General features: G+C 37.1%; 1 protein-coding gene across 2 annotated transcripts in view; it reads right to left on the bottom strand.

Moving 5' to 3' along the window:
• The window catches only part of INPP4B (inositol polyphosphate-4-phosphatase type II B), a 367279-nt gene that overhangs the window by 244141 nt on the left and 105919 nt on the right, over positions 1–17219 (bottom strand). For both annotated transcript variants that reach the window (XM_077755934.1, XM_077755935.1), the window contains exon 5: positions 10536–10615. The gene's annotated coding sequence lies outside the window, so the exon portion shown is untranslated. The remainder of the gene's footprint in view (positions 1–10535; positions 10616–17219) is intronic.

Genomic DNA, 17219 nt, shown 5'->3' with positions numbered 1-17219 from the left:
TGCACAAAATTCACAAACGGTGTCTACACAGGTCATGATGTGAATGCAAAATGTCACAGGGTTGGCAATGAGAATGGACAGGGGGTGAGGGATGGGAGAAATAGGGGTGGGTAACTGCATGTTACATAGGGCATTACGTGCAAGGGCGGAAAGTGTGTGTAGGAGTGAATGTTCATTTGCATGAAGACCACACGCCTGATATGTATGTGTTAGAAAATNCCATACATATAGACAATCACTCATCTATTTTTTTAAGTTTATTTACTTTGAGAGAGAAAGAGAGAGAGCACAGATGGAGCAGAGAGAGAGAACAGAAAGAGAATCCCAAGCAGGCTCTGTGCTGGCAGCTGCAGAGCCCAATGTGGGTCTTGAACTCATGAATTGTGAGATCATGATCTGAGCCGAAGTCAGAGGCTTAAACAACTGAGCCACCCAGGTTCCCCAAGGCAGTCACTCATGTATTTCTCTGAAAAATACTTGGCTGTTCTTGCTCCAAATCAGCATTTTCTAATTATGCAGCTGTGTTTCTTGGAGCACAATATCTGATAAGCTGTGAATAGGTGTTCCATGAAAAAAGCTTCTTGTGTTCAGATTAGTGTGGGAAAGTTGTAGGCAACATCTGTCTTCCCAAAGGGCCTTGAGGACTAATGAAGGCACTGAGAAGTCCTACGGTAAAGTAATCCTCTTCAATCTTTTAGCACAGCATTTTCAAATTTACTTGACATAAAACTCCTTCATTCTAAAAACATATATGAATAACTGAACGGATATTGTGTTTAAAAGAAGAAAACCCCCACTGTTTAGAAAAAGCTGATATAAATGTGTCCAGAGCATCAGAAACACAGGGAGAAAATGATGAAAGTGACTTTGGTAAATATGGGCAAATCCAATACCAAATTTTCAGGTCAAATATAATTCCTTGCAGGTCTAATCATTTCTGCAAATTATCTTCAAAGCTAAATTAGCTCTCAAACTTCTTAAGCAGGTAGGTCTTTGTGTACAGATATTAACTTAATGTGATTTGCATTTTAAAAGAGGAACGATTTCAGGCTTTTCTATACAAACTGAGAAGCTATTAAAGTGTGCTCTAAGTATGTGCTGTCCCTTCAGTGACTGAAAACTCTAATTTGCAATCTGATGAATATGACATCTTTTGAATAATGCAAACTAAGAAAGTGCTAATTGGTTTCCATGGTCATACCTACAGCCTCATGAAAATAGATTAGGAACATAAAGAATAATGCAGAATATATGACTGTAGAGCCATTTAAATTATAAATGAAAGACCATCTAGTTGAATGCAATGCAAAATAATAATAATGACAATTTTAATAATAGGTGATAAGCATTGATTTGCACCTGCTTTGCACCAGGTACTGTTTCAGATAGGCTGTGTCCAATAGTCTAATCCTCATCTGCAAAAACAAAATAAAACAAAACCTGAGGCTAGATAAGCTTATCAATAAAAAAATATGTAGGCAATATTTGTTGAACACTTTCTATGTGTCAGGCATTATTGGAAACATCTCTTATCAAGTAATTCTTGTAAGCCTCACAAGAACTCTGTGGGATGGGAAGTACCATTGTTCCTATTCCACAGATAAGAAAACTGAGTTCAGAGTACTCTGCCATCCTGCTAAGCAATACAAGAGCCAGACTTGGGGATATACATATACCCATACATATATATATATATATCTTTGTATGTGTATATGTATATATGTATTCAGATATGTCTCTAAAGCATGTATTCTCTCTACCTCTTTTCTATCCTAATCCCATAATATCTGTATACTTTCCATATTCTGATTTTAAATTGATATAATTTTAACAGTAATTAAAAAGTGGCTCATGTCAGAGCCTTTTGATAATTTTAGGCAATTGTGTCCCTAAAGGACACTGACATGTAAGCAGTTGGAGAAGCAAATTCCCCTACCTCTGTGTTTGACGTCTCCCTTTATTCTCACAGTCCAGTCCTGAGAAATGTCACTTGAATTTACTTCTGTGGACAGTTTGTGATATATTCAGCAATAAAATGCATCAGTGCACTCGAATAGCAACTGATACACTGTGTTATATTCATGAATTTCTGTCCTGATCTCAATGCCATATGGCTAAATTTTTATTTACTTTTTTTTAATGTTTATTTTTGAGACACAGAGAGAGAGACAGAGTGAGAGCGGGGGTGGGACACAGAGAGAGGGAGATACAGAATCCAAAGCAGGCTCCAGGCTTTGAACTGTCAGCACAGAGCCCAATGCACGGCTCAAACTCATGAACTGCTGAGATCAGTTCATAAATAAATCATATCAGTTCATATATAAATATATATACATTTATTTATTTATATATATAAATATATATTTTTAAATTTTTTGCCGAACTGTTTTCCTGTTTCAACTAAACAAACTGCTCTCCATATGCCTTTTGCTGGTATCTGCCACCTGATAAGAAGACATATCTGATGGTAGAGGGATTAATGCCAGAATTTAGGTTTCAGATAAGTATCTATTGCTCTAATACTTACCTGAAAGATAATAAAAATGACACGTCCAGGTCAAAGATTCATGTCACATTTAAGAAAGAACTTCAACAAACTAGGCAACAAACAAATCAAACATTACATTATGGTTGAGGGATGGGGCACCTGGGTGGCTCAGTCGGTTGGGCATCTGACTTCAGCTCAGGTCATGATCTCACGTCTCATGGGTTCAAGCCCCGTGTAGGGCTCTGCGCTGACAGCTAGCTCAGAGCCTGGAGCCTGCTTCACATTCTGTATCTCCCTCTCTCTCTGACCCTCCCCTGCTCATGCTGTTTCTCTCTGTCTCTCAGAAATAAATAAAAACATTAAAAAAAATAAATTATGGTTGAGGGAATTAGTAAGCTTAATGCAAGAAGCAAGGAAAACAGTATTGATAGAATGCTTTTCTCTAATGAAGGCAGTGCAAAGAACTTTATTGCATTTATTGATTGCGCAGAATTATCCTGGGAGGGAGGTCATGACTACTTCTATTAACAGGCATTAAAAGGAGCAGACAACAGGGGTGACCCATCGGGGGGCAAAGCTGGGACTTGAACCCAAGCCTGGCATTAAAGCCGGCTGTTCTTTCTACTAAGTCACATTCCATCCTGAGAAAAAAAAAGGAGAGAAGATGTAAAGTTGGACAAGAGAGCTGCTTTCAAATGTGATCATAGAGAAAAGACACGAGGCTTGTCCTCCTTAACTCCATGAAGGAGAACAAGGGCCATGGCAAGGACAGCAAATCTGAGATAAGAAAGGAATACTTTTCTGAGACCTGTCTGAAAATGGGAAAGACATATGGCCTCTTGTGTTTTCAATCCCTTTCACTAAAATGGTCTAAAAAAGAAGTTGAAGTGCCCCAATGTCTTCTGTTCTCTAAAATTATTTAATTTTAAGATTCTAAACAAAATATATATTCTCTAGAAAATCCCCGATAGCAAGGACATTTCTTTCTCGATCTCCATTTTCCCACCTGACCCAGCTGTGTGACCTAAAGGACGTCAAACTACTGTTGCTGAGTTCATTTCTTAGTCAAAGCAGGAATATATCACCTTTCAGGCAAGGTTATTAGAAGATTGAATGAGACAAGACATGTGACATCCTGAATCCATCATAAAGCTCAAATAGTGTTAGCTACTCCTTCCTGTGTGTTTATGAGGCTGGAGTCCGTCAGAATCAGAGGCTTTCCTGTTATCTACACTTGGATCATGCTGAAAAGTGTGAAGGAACACCCCACAGATGCAAGGCTTTCCCCTTCTACAAGCGTCTGGGTCAATAAAGAGTATGCATGTGCTGCTGACTTGCATGTCTTCCAGCTTGTTTACCCCTAAGAGAAAAGTGCAGTGTTCTTATGCATTGCTCTCAGGGTTTATAATGTGCATTTTTAGTTAATTCTAGGCAAAAGCATCGATTAAGTAGGTTTGTACATGCCATTTCTATCCTCTGACTTAAAAATTTTTTTTCTTAATGTTTTATTTATTTCTGCGAGAGAGAGAGACAACGTGAGCAGGGGAGGGTCAGAGAGAGAGGGAGATACAGAATCTGAAGCAGGCTCCAGGCTCTGAGCTAGCTGTCAGCACAAAGCCCGATGCAGGGCTCGAACCCACAAACTGTGAGATCATGACCTGAGCCGAAGTCAGACGCTTAACCGACTGAGTCACCCAGGCTCCCCAGTCCTCTAACTTTTACACTGGTGCATTCAATAAAGTATAATTAATCACAGATATGCTATTTCCTCTCAAAGAGATTTTTTTTCAGCTGCCTGTCAAAGCCTATTACCCTTACTTAATACAGTAAGTGTTTTAGACATACATAAGATTTAATGTTGTGGAACTATCAGAACTTTCTGCTGTAATCTTACTTTCTGGTACCCAAGAAAGCTAACTGGGGACTTTTTAAAAAGAATGAAATATATTCAAGATATACACGAGTATTAAAATGTTTGGCTGTAATTTTTAAAATCCTCCTGAAGTTGAAATAAATACTGATAAGAAAAGATGTCATTAAAGAGGTATTCATCACACATATAATTTTAAAGACTCTAATCTCGTGCTTAAATTAAGAAGACTTGCATAGCCATTATTTACACACAGGAAAAGAATAGTGATAGAAATTAAAACTCTAAGTTTAATTCCATTTTATTTTATTTTTTTTTAAATATTTTTATTTATTTCTAGGGGAGAGAGAGAGAGAGACAGCGTGAGCAGGGGAGGGTCAGAGAGAGAGGGAGTCACAGACTGAAACAGGCTCCAGGCTCCGAGCTGGCAGTCAGAACAGAGCCCAACGCGGGGCTCGAACCCACGAACCCCGAGATCATGACCTAAGCGAAAGTCGGACACTTAACCGACTAAGCCACCCAGGCGCCCCTGTTTAATTCCATTTTAAATGAAAAAGTAAGTTTATCCTTTAAAACTCTTGTCAATCTGTGGCAAGTTTCATCTCAAGTACTGTGGGGGTTCTGATGTATTCATGTATTCCAAGAACAAACTTATTCTGACCCACTGCCCCGTGGGCTAAAGATCGTGTCTGTGCTCCCAACCTGTGAGTTGTTTGTGACAATTTCATCTTTTTATCGCTCCGAGTATGCTTGTGCAGAAAACTGTATGTCATCACCGAAGGAACCTCTCCTTATCATTACGTCCAGCTCTCAAGTTAAACACATGCATTTGGGAGATTAAGTGAAAAGCAGGTTTTTAAAAACATTATTATTGTTCTTACTTTTAGAAACAAAGTTGAACTGTGTATCTGTGTGTATGTGAGTATATGTGTGTGTTTAAGGAGGTTAAATTGTTAAATGTAAGAAAAACACCAAAAAATAAAAATCTAAGGACTTCATAATGTGGACCTTACTTTCTCTAAGCACATATATTTGACAACAATGGAAAGTAAGTATTCATGATTGGTGAGAAAACAAAATAATCCTAAAACAATATAGATGCACACAAGCCCATCCACACAATTTATGATAGATTTATATTTGCATAACTATGTACACATATAAATATTACATAAAATAGGGAACGTTTAAAAACAAGCAGTAGATAGCTATTGTTTATTTCTTTCATAGCCTCTCCTGCACATCTGTGTATCATAAAACCTAACGCCATATGTCTATTTGGGAACATGGGAGTCTTACGTTAAATTTATGTTACATGACAGCAGTACTGTAAATGTGGCAGATGTAATAAATGAAAACAGGTTTTCTTTTTACGAAAAAATTCAATAATATTTTGTCACATTCATTTGGATAAAATTCTATCAATGTTTGCTTACCTTGGAGGGATTGCATGCAAAAGACTACAGAAGAGATAATAGAGCACTCTGAAAAAGGCTCTGTGACAAGGTAAAGTGGTCTACCCCGAAATCATAAATTCTAAAGAAGAGTTTCAGCTTTTCAAGCAAATTACAATCTACCCCTCACTGTTACTTGGAAAGGTACTTATCTCAGATATACTCTAATGCGTAGACCGCTCTGTAGCCACTAATTTAGGTGGATCCCATTCAGAATCAAATGTACTAGGTTCACACTTAGCATCCACACACATATGAGGAAGTCATCATCACGAATCAAAATTCCAACAAATAATTACTGAACCCCTACTATGTCACTGGCATATGAAACTGAATTTTAGGATAAAGCATTAAGAAAAAAGAATTGAGGCCCCTGAAACTCTCCAAAGGATAGAATATAAATGGAGGAGGAAGCAAAGATTCTATCAGATCATTAGCTTCCTAAGAGGCAGGAAAACAAAATACAACAAGCTCTGGAGTCAGACCAAACTGGATTCTAATCTTTCTTGTGCAGTCAGCAGCTGCAGGACTATAGATGAGTTGCTGCAGAACAGGGATGATAATGTCGCATGGGTTAAAGGCCATGCACAAAGGCACAAAGAGCACCTCATGTATTCTTCGCATGCTAGTAGACACTCAACAAATAATGAGACTTTTCATTAATCGCGTTATTAGTGACATCAATTGCAAAATATTAACTGATGGCATTTAAATGTTTTTTAAAAAAACTATCACTGTAGCTAGCATATGAAAGAAACCTTAATAAATGCTTGCTGAGTGAATGAGCCCTGAACAAAACCTAAACTGTGAGGAGATACACAACGAAGCTCATATGCAAAAAGACAAGGTCAAAACACATCCATCTGTCTCAATCCTTCTGAGAAAGATTTCCTAAAAAAAAGTTTTACCCTCCCCCCCCTTTTTTTTTCTGCCTTTGTGGTTGTTTGAATACTTTAAGAGCCACGTAATTCTTTCCGACTGCTAGTAGCATTCCCAGAGACAGATCTAATCTCTTCATCCTTTTATTCAGTCGTGACACAGGATTATGATGTTCCAAATTTCTGCCTGCATGGTCCTAAGACATTCAGATAAGGTTGGCAAAGCAAATGGCTGTCAGGTGCTTGGACAGTAAATCAGGTCTGGGCCTGATAATGCCAAGCTGCTGGGGTGAGAAGAGATTGCACAGGTTTCCCTCAGTCTTCCCCTTAACCAGGCAGGCTGGTTCCCACTTTCTGCCATCAAGGCTACTATGTCTGACTTCTCCATGAGACGGTAACACCTCATTTACTATAAGACGAGGCACTGTGGTGAAATCGAAGCGGAAGAAACCGTGAATGAGCGGTCCTGGACCTGAGTCTTTGCTTTGTTTCTCCATCACCTAAGTCATATAATGGGAGTTATGTTTTAACAAGGTCTCCATTTTCTCCTCTGTCAAGGAGACATGCAGTGTATCACTAAGAGCTCAGGCTTTGCAATTGCCAATGTGTGGCTCCGCACCTTGGCTTTCCCACTTATGAGCACTGTAACTTTGTACAAATCACTCAACTACTTTTTATATCTCAGTTTCCTTTTTTTAAGGTTTATTTATTGACAGAGACAGAGAGAGAGAGAGAGAGAGAATGTGAGTGGGGAAGAGGCAGAGAGAGAGGGACAGAGAATCCCAAGCAGGCTCCTTGCAGAGCCAACACAGACAGGGCTCGATCCCATGAACCATGAGATCATAACCTGCGCTGAAATGAAGAGTCAAATACTTAACCAACTGAGACACCTAGGTGCCCCTTAGATCTCAGTTTCTTGATTTATAAAATGGCAAAAAGAATAACATCATAGGCTAATTTGATAAGGGTCAGTGAGCCAATATCTCTAATATACTTATCAGAGCATAAAGCACATAGTACCTTCCTCTTCTTCTTTTTCTTCTTCTATTTATTATTATTATTACTACTATTATTATACAATTATCCACTGTCTTTCATGACTACACTTGTAATCTTCTATACAAGGACCTTAGCTTGTTTACATTATAGTATGAGACTCAAGGATATATGGCAACGAACTGGAGAATAAAGAGAGAAAATACAATTCAGATCAAAAAGAAATTAGAAGAGACAGGAACTACCAAATGTACACTAGCAAAACAAAGGAGATATAATACAAAAGTAAAAGGGTTAGCACTGAATAAAGATACCAAATCCAAAAGGGATGCTAGAAAACTCAGGCAGTAATTTAGTAACTATGTATTTAAATGAGGATGAGTTATAGGAGTGGGAACCGCTTTACATATTGGAGGCATTTCCCCCAATACATGCAAATACATTTCATTCTACAACTTCAAAAATGGGCTCTATGATATTTCATGAAATTTGAGTCTAAATCTACAACTAAGACACAGACTTCTTGCTCCTTGAAGTTTCTGTGGGAAAAAAGAACTCATTTCAAAATTCAGTTAAAAAATTCTCGTTCAAAGTGCAAGTGGCATAGTAACCACATTAAACTATGGTGCTCTGTGGAGCTAGTTTCAGAGTTCTGGAATCAGAAGTATCTGATAAGAAACAACTCAAAGGGACAGTGAAAAATGAAACAAAACTACACAGATTTTTTGGAAGCTTATCATCAAAGAACGTTTCCTATAAATGTATGCATATTTCTGTGAATTTGTTTCACAGAAATCTGAGAATTCTATTGCTTTAAAAGTAATGACTGGAATCAAAAAGCAACAAAATTCAGATACTGTCAGTGCAAAGGAATTATTAAAAACAAAACAAAACAAATAACCAGAAAAACAATGCTTCTTATCCTTCACCTAATGTTCTTTCAGTATAGTACCTCAGAGAATCCTGAGCCAGGGGAAAGAAGATGAATTACCTCTTTAGTAAAAAAAGAGGAAGTGTCAGAAATCAAAAGGCTATGATAAGTTTATAACGTATTTAGTTCATAGGGAGAGAAATTCACAAATTGGCAAAGCATGAAAAGGGAAAGAACAATAACCTAGCCATTTCAAAATTATTTTTGAAAAATTGTTTTTCTAGAAAACTCAATCCTTTATTGTTAATTTTTTTCCTTTTATACAATCAAAACCAAATGAGTATTAAGCAGACATATTAAAACCAAAAGTGGAAATTTGTACTGATTTCTTCTAAATCTGAAATCATTCTAATTTCTTTTTTTTTCTTAAAATGGTTATACTCTGAACTTGACCCTTCAGTTCCTATCCTACCACTAAGGTATTGTATGTGTTTATTAATTTTCATTTAAGAATTTGTGACCCCCATTTCTGTTTCAAGAGCAGTGTCTAAATGTGTAGTATGGTGCTGATGTTAATGATATAATCAATACTACAGCTTGTAAGTCAGCACGAGGAGGAATAAAGTGCTATGCGTCTTACCCAAAAAACATATGGCCTGCCAGTATTTCTAAATTTGTTTGATGCCTGATTTCACATGCCATGAATCCAGTAGTGCTCAGGTGAGATCTCACCACCGTGCTAGGGCACCAACAGATTTTCTAGAAAATTGTCGGTGACATTGATAGCTAGACTTTTTAGCTGACCCATACGAACTTCAAACTGAAAATAACCACAGCAAAATTTTATTTGGAATAACACCACAAAACTATGAAGATTTTAAAATGTGTTCCCAAATAAATACAACAACAACAAAACCATGGATGTTTAAGGGACATCACTGAGAACGAAGAGGAATGGGCTCATCAGAACCCATTAACACTTATTTTTCTGAGTATGATTTATTTTACATTACTTTATACTCTCTGAAGTCAAAATAGAAGACTGTGAGGATCAGGAAAAATCAGAAAAGGAGACTGCCAGCGGTACAGATTCCAGCATAAGCCACAGCATCTTTACTGAAATAAATTGGTTACGAGTGGGTCCTTGGGAAGCGAGGCAGAGTGCAAACACAGCATTGTCTCTTCCCTCAGAGTGGTCTCTATGTTTCATCAAAAGGAGAGCATTTTCTGATTTACAAATAATGTTATATACAATTTTTATATTTGTTTATACTAGGCAAATATTTCAAGGTGATATTTTTCATAATTATAGAAGTTATACAGTTAGAAAACAGCATATTGTTTAGAATTTATAATGAAGTTTAAAAATGTTTATTCTATTTGATACTCTTCTTAACATTAAAATACAATGTAACTTCTTAAAATACTATGTAACTTCTATATCAAAACAAATTGTACTCATACTCAAAATTAGCTCTGATCTACTGTCTATTTCAGTATGAATCTGTTTTAACTTATGTTTTATATTTAATAGCATAGCAACAAAATAAGCTCAAAAAAAGAGAATAATGAATGTTTCCTCTATTATCCTAAATTTACAATGTGGCCACTAACAAACATATTTCAAACCTAGAAACTTACTTGACTTAAAAAGGAACACTTTAATAAGTAATAGAAACATTACTTAATAACGTGCTCATCATTTCTATTCTTACTATCAATGAATTTGATCACTTTAATGATCATATAAAAATTTTTTCCCTATAAGGGCTGAAAACCTTTGACAATATGAACCATGAACCTAAGTGTGAACTTGAATAATTGCTGTTAATCTATAACTTGCTGCTGTGGAGAATGTAAGCCATTTGACAGCTGACATCTAAACATCTGTAAGAATTGGGACTTTCAAAATCAACCACCCTTCAGTAAATACCATAGGCTATTGGCTTTATAGCATTTCTGCAGACAAAGGACTCACCTCAGACTCAGGACTAGCAGTTGCTCTTTGGACTTCAGTAGCTCTCCCACTTTAAAACTGGCATAGCCCAGGAAACTTCGCTGAAAATAAGAAAGAATGGTTCACATTAACTTCAGAAGTCCTCAATATTTTTACTAGCACACCAATCATACAAACCTAGTCTTCAAAAGAATGAAATGTTAAATCCATTTGCCTGACAAATATTTCATTTGCAGAGATTCAGTCCTCACTGACAGATACAACAATATATCCTTCTCAGGGGGTGAAGTCCAGGGTGCAAATGTATCTTTTTCATTAAAAACAAAGAGACCAATAGCCTGGGACATAACAAATGTACAATGCGACTTTTCTAGGCACTAATTTTCCTCTGGGAAAACCGAGGGTAGAAGAAAAAATGATAAACTTTCAATATTTACCAATGCCGTCCTCGTTCTTATTAGAATTCCTCAAGTCACTGGCAGCAACAACTTTGTATTCCAGATATGAGCAAATCTGGTCGTTGGAGCTATTTTTATGTGGGACTCTGTACAAGTTATAAATAGAAATGCTACATTTCTCCCCCATCACAGCAATGTTTAAAAGCATTTGTTTCCTTTGTTATTTCTATACTAGCATGGGACAATTTCATTCCAATACACCAAAAAGAAAGGTACTTATTCAGTTACATTTTCTAAAATTGCTTTTTTAACCTATCATACTGGCTGTTGACTATCTATGAATATCTACTTTCTACACTCTTTGGCTCATAATGCAAAGAATAAAACTCTAAATTGGTTTTTCTTTTCCAGGATAAAAATCTCTCATCTCTTTTTAATATTTCTGGCTACTTCTGATTTAAAAGTCACAATATTATGGTATACCATAAATAGTATTTCTCATTCTCCCCTCAAGGTCAAAAAGTAAACATGAAAACATCAAATCCATAGTATTATCTAGCCCATTGCTGCCTCACACATTATAACACTCTACAAAAAGTCAAAACTGCGTCTTCCAGAGCATTCTCTCTTCATATGTCTGTTGCCAGGCTGAGCTAGAATGAAAGCCTGGACTTAAGTAGTCTGAGGATAATTGGGTCTTTTCTGAGTAAAGTGTGTGGTTATTTCATACATAGAGGGCTACATCCACATTTAGCTACTGTTCATAGTAAGAAAGAAAAGCTTCAGGTCAGAATTTTTCTCCCTTTTTTCAAAGCTCTAACTTAGAATTCTTTCAAAACACTCAAATGCAAACATTTGTAATACAACTCAGCTCTAAAGTTGCAGATGCCTCTATATTAGCAACAATAAACCCAATTAATTAACTTGAAACTCAGAGAGCTGGCTTAGACACCAAGTCACCAAATCCAGAAGAATACAAGACTACATCATTAGGTGAAGGACGTCAGGTGAAAATAGAGATTGAGGCCCATGTCGCGCTCCATGCCAACAGTATGGAGCCTGCTTGGAGTTCCCTCTCTCCCTCCCTCCCTCTTTCTCTGTGTCTCTCTTTGTCTCTCCCTCACGTACACACACATATACAATAAATAAACATTAAAACAATAGAGTATTTGTGGAAAGAAGGTCTGATGATACATTAATGGGTAATGAAATGAGAGTGAGTCAAAGCAGAAAAGGAAGTTTAAGATGTGTGTGTGTGTGTGTGTGTGTGTGTGTGTGTTCATATATATATGTTTGAAGCTCCTCAAGGAGCTTTATTTTGTTTTCAGACAAACTGGTCCTGACTAGTGCACTGTGGGCATGTGATGAATATTTACTGACAATAAATGAATGAATGGCTGACTTAAAAACTAGCTTTTCAAGTTAGTCACTCTATTAGATATGGATATTAGAATGTTCTTTCTGCAGATATTTACAAAGTACTGTAATTCACTGAAATGTGGAAAATCAAAACAGTTTTAGTGTGCAGATTATATATTGTTGTAGTGAATTTCATTCCAGCCTTTTGTATTTAAACAGATGTCTATCTCACTTCCTCTTTCCCTGATTATCAGGGTGTTTAAATTCCTATTCCTCACTCCTTCTTCACCCCAAGAAAACTCTTAATCTGATGACAGATTTCATGATCCCTCAAAATTTCAAATTATTTTCTCTCTACCTTTTGAGATTTTGAAGGTATAGGATGTTTTTGGAATTAAAAACACAAACTTCACGTGTCATGAATGTTACCGTGGCCTCTTCATCAATTAAAGGAGCAAATGCTCCAGACTGGAATGTAGCAATGAGAGACAGGTGGAGTAGCTATTTTCAGACAAGAGCTACAACACACACCATGAGCCACAGCTGCAAGTAAAGTTTGTGACCGCAGCCACTGAATGTCTTATCTGTCCACAGATCAGGAGATCCTGTGGAAGGAAGACTTTGGCATGTCCATCTTTGAGCCACGCCCAGTGCCCAGAACAGAGGGCTGCCTGGTATGCCTCCTGCTTCACTGTAAGTGCTTGAAGTGGGCCAGGAAAAATGCCCATGAGTCAAACTTTCCCATCATAACTGGCTGCCACATGCTTCTTCTCAAAGGATACGGGATTTTATAGAAATCATACAACTTATTAAAAACAAATTTAGGTAATGACATTATAGTACTGTGTTATGAAAACAAGTCAAACCAGAGGAGGTATTATTTAGGTATAAATATCTTATTTATTCTACAAATCACTGTATATGGGGACTACATTAATGAAATTCTCGAAGACAGTGTATAACTGTTCCGTACTGCAATGCTAACAATGGAATTGCCTATATATTTAGTTTCTAGCAGGTTTGTATGTATTTGCTTCACATCAATATAAAAAAAAAACGAATCATTACATCATTACTCTTTTACTCTTGTAAAAGAGTAGAGTAGAGGAAAATAGTCTTCTCTGTTTAAAATAGCTAATTTAAAAAAATAACTTAGTATAAAGCTATTTTATCTTTGCTGTCACTGTAATCATAACTATAGAATTTTAGAGAATTCTTTATTTTATTTTTTCAAGTTTTTTAAATTCTAGCTAGTTAACATATAGTGTAATGTTGATTTCAGGAGTAGAATTTAGTGAGTCATCACTTACAACACCCAGTGTTCAACACAACTCTTAACGCCCATCACCCATCCAGGCCATCCCCCACCTACTTCCCTTCATCAGCCATCACTTTGTCCTCTAGACTTAAGGCTGTCTTATGATTTGCCTCCCTCTCTTTCACCCTCCCCCTCCTCTATGTTCATCTGTTTTGTTTCTTAAATTCTACACATGAGTGAAATCATACGGCATTTCTTTTTCTCTGGCTTAATTTGCTTAGCGAGAAAGTTCTTTAAAAACTTTTATATTTCAAATATAACTTAAGGAACAAGCTTTTCCACCTCTTCTTCAGTGCTGTTTCTAAAATTCTCATCTTAAAGGTTTTAAACTTAGAGCTCTAATATCAGTGGAAAAATCTGAAAGACAAGCAAAAAACTTTAAGTCTCACTGGAGTTGGCGCTCAGAGGTCTAAAATGTCATATTAAATCAGTTACTCTCCCCGAAATGGAAATCTGGGCAATTAAGTCACTTCTCGCAGCCGCTAGACTGGCTATCCACTAATGGGTATTGTCTGGCCTTGTTATTCTGTCTTCTCTCTTACTAATTTGTGGTCTCGAATGAGTTACTCCACCACTCACAGCCTTAATGGCTGTATGAAAAAGTTGCATATGATAAATCTTTCTCATAGCTATTGTAATAAGAATAAAAGTAATCCAGGAAAAGCACTTAGTACATTGCTGGGAAAATAGGAATTTAAGGGAGTTCCCTGGCTTCTACATGGTCCCAGAACTAGTTAACATACAGAGGCCAAGTTGGAATCCAGGTTTCTCTCTTTTCAGTCCATCATTCTTTTATCCCCATCACGCTGTGCCTTATTTCCAGGACAGGTGGCAATTCCCTCTCCCTCTGCCAGGCTCTCTGCCTGCACAATATGTGGCTCTGACCTTTTCTGCCTACTCATGAGAGTGCAATGCTCACAATGATCATTCTGGTGCAAGCACCCAAAGCAGATAATCATTAAATTGCTTGATGCACAATTTCAACCACTCACCTGGCTGGAGAGTGATATCAAGCAGGGTGGGAACAAGCGGGGCGTCTGCCTCAATCCCTGGTTGCTCTCCACAGAGAGTGTACAAATCAACAGTTTATCCTACCAGCCCTTGCAGGGACTCCGGTTGTCCTATATAAAGAGCCAGAAGATGTACCCCCTCATACACCTTGCCGTGAGCTGGCCACACCTCCGTCACCTATGTTCATCTCACAAAGCCTTTACTCGAAGTATAGGTTTTCTTTACACTACAATTCACAAGGTCTCCCCAAGTTGTTCCAAATACTATCCAACGGGTAGCATTAGGCTTGTGACTACTCGGAATTGAGATGTGCTGTTAAGTGTAAAATATACATCAAATTTATGCAACATAGTATGAAAAAAGAAACTGAAATATAGCATTGATAATTTCAGGTATTGATTATACTTTGCATATATTGGGTTCGATAAAATATTAAAATTAGTTTTGCCCATTTCTTTTTACTTTTTTAAGACCATGGTCTACCAGAAAATTCAGAATGATATATGTGGCACACATTTGAACACATATAGCATTTCCATTAAAAAGGGATTGTTTAGAAGTTAAATGAATATATCAATAATAAATATCAATAATACTTTGGCCTATTCTTATAAAACTATATGTAAAAACTGTGGTACAAGATTTAAAGGGTCTTTGAAGTTGACATCATGAGGCCAATGCACAACATCTCCCAGACATAACTTACAGTACAGGCCCTTTTTCATATTCCATGTACTTTTTCTTCACTGTCACCCTAACCGATATGGTTACGTGGGCTCCCATCAAATAGAAAGGGAAAGAGGATACATGAACTATTCACACTAAAAACAAGACATCAGAAAGAAAAATAAAACTTGGAAGGAAGTTTATTAATAGTTGATAAACAGTCCACAGAAAACTTTAAAAAGGATTTTAGGGGCACCTGGGTGGCTCAGTCAGTTAAGCTTTTGACTTAAGCTCAGGTCACGATCTCACAGTTTGTGAGTTGGAGCCCCATGTCGGGCTCAGTGCTGATAGCTCAGATCCTGGAGCCTGCTTCAGATTCGTGTTTCCCTCTCTCTCTGCCCCTCCCTTCCTTGTGCTCTCTCTCTCAAAAATAAGCATTTAAAAATTTTTTAAAAAAGCACTTTAGGGTAAGAGCGATCATACATTTAAAAATTACCATCTTCACTATGAATATAACCCAAAAGGTCTTAGCACAGATTGGCATCTGGTTCACTAAGATATCAACAAAAGATCTGGGTGCATCCAAAAGATGCTGCTTAAGAATGCAAAGAAATGAATAGAACAAATGAATAGAACATATTTGGACTATTTATAATAGATTTCAGCTCATTTTTTAACCAGAGTAGTCAATGGTTAGAGTCCTTAGCACATTGTAATGGCAGAACCGAGTCTTGGACAAGAGCTAAAACTCTCAGACGCGTTTTGCAGTGTCCAAAGCAATATTCTGAGGATTAATTGACAAGATATATATTACCCAAGGGCACCTCATAGGTGCTCAAGATGTGGTAATTCTTCTTTATCTGGAATATCTTGTACTCTGGGGGTATTAGAAATGGCACAGCATGCTAACTTGTTTTTTTATTTAGGCTCATTCTCACTATGCTTGAGATTTAGTTCTATAATATAATGCCACTTTATTGAGTTCTGATGTGTCATAAAGTATACTAGATTTTCATGTATTATTACAATTTACATATTATTGGAATTATTTTTAGATGTCTCCCTCCTTTTATTCTGGTGGGTCTAAAAAACTTAAGATGGTTGGCAAAACAAAATCATAGTATACTTTCTAATTCATTCAATATATATATCATAATTTACTAGCTTCCAGGCACAAATAGGGCTATTCGAGTGAACAAAATAAATAGGCTCTTTGCTATCATGGGCTTTAACACGTAGGGGAGAGGGAAGACATTACTAATACGTAATACCTATTCTGCTCATTTTTCATTACTAATAGTACCTTGATTTTGTTTAAATGGGAATTGTACTGAGATTCTCTTCTGCTTAGGGACTCCTCTCTTCTCACCGATAGGTATGTATCAGTATTCTAATTGAAATTCCCCCAAAAGTGATTGTTTCCCAGAATTGAAGCAACAGGATCCACTGCTTTCTGGCCTTCAGTCTTCTCCCCATCTGGACTGTGATTACTGGAGGCGCAATGGTTAGACCGGACAATACTCTAACAAAGGAGGAGCAGCAAGGTAGATAGAACGTGGTTGCTCGAAGTCATTTTTGAGCAGCTGCAGTCCTGGGTAATTTCCCCAAAACTTTTTCTACCATGAGAAAAATGAGTCTGTTACTTTTAAGCCACTGTTGGTCAGGTTACTTGCTTCTGAATGCACGCCTAATGAATATAATAAGCATGTCACAGAATGTCAATTGAGAATTTTATTTTGACCCAGGAATTACAGATGAGTCTTTGACAGAGACATTATACCAAATGCACCATAGTATCAGTTCAGAGAATTTCTTGTGGTCTGAGCTAGCAATCTCCTCGCAATGCTTAAAAATAAGCCAGTTTACAGAAACTGGCCTATTAGTAACCATAACACACTCAGCTGATATAAAGGTAGTATTAGCAGAGAGGGAAGGTGAGCATTTCAGAAGGTG

The sequence above is a fragment of the Crocuta crocuta genome, unplaced genomic scaffold (assembly GCF_008692635.1).
Source record: "Crocuta crocuta isolate KB4526 unplaced genomic scaffold, BGI_CrCroc_1.0 scaffold112, whole genome shotgun sequence".
Lineage (NCBI taxonomy): Eukaryota > Metazoa > Chordata > Mammalia > Carnivora > Hyaenidae > Crocuta > Crocuta crocuta.
This window is presented reverse-complemented; position numbering and strand designations above follow the sequence as displayed.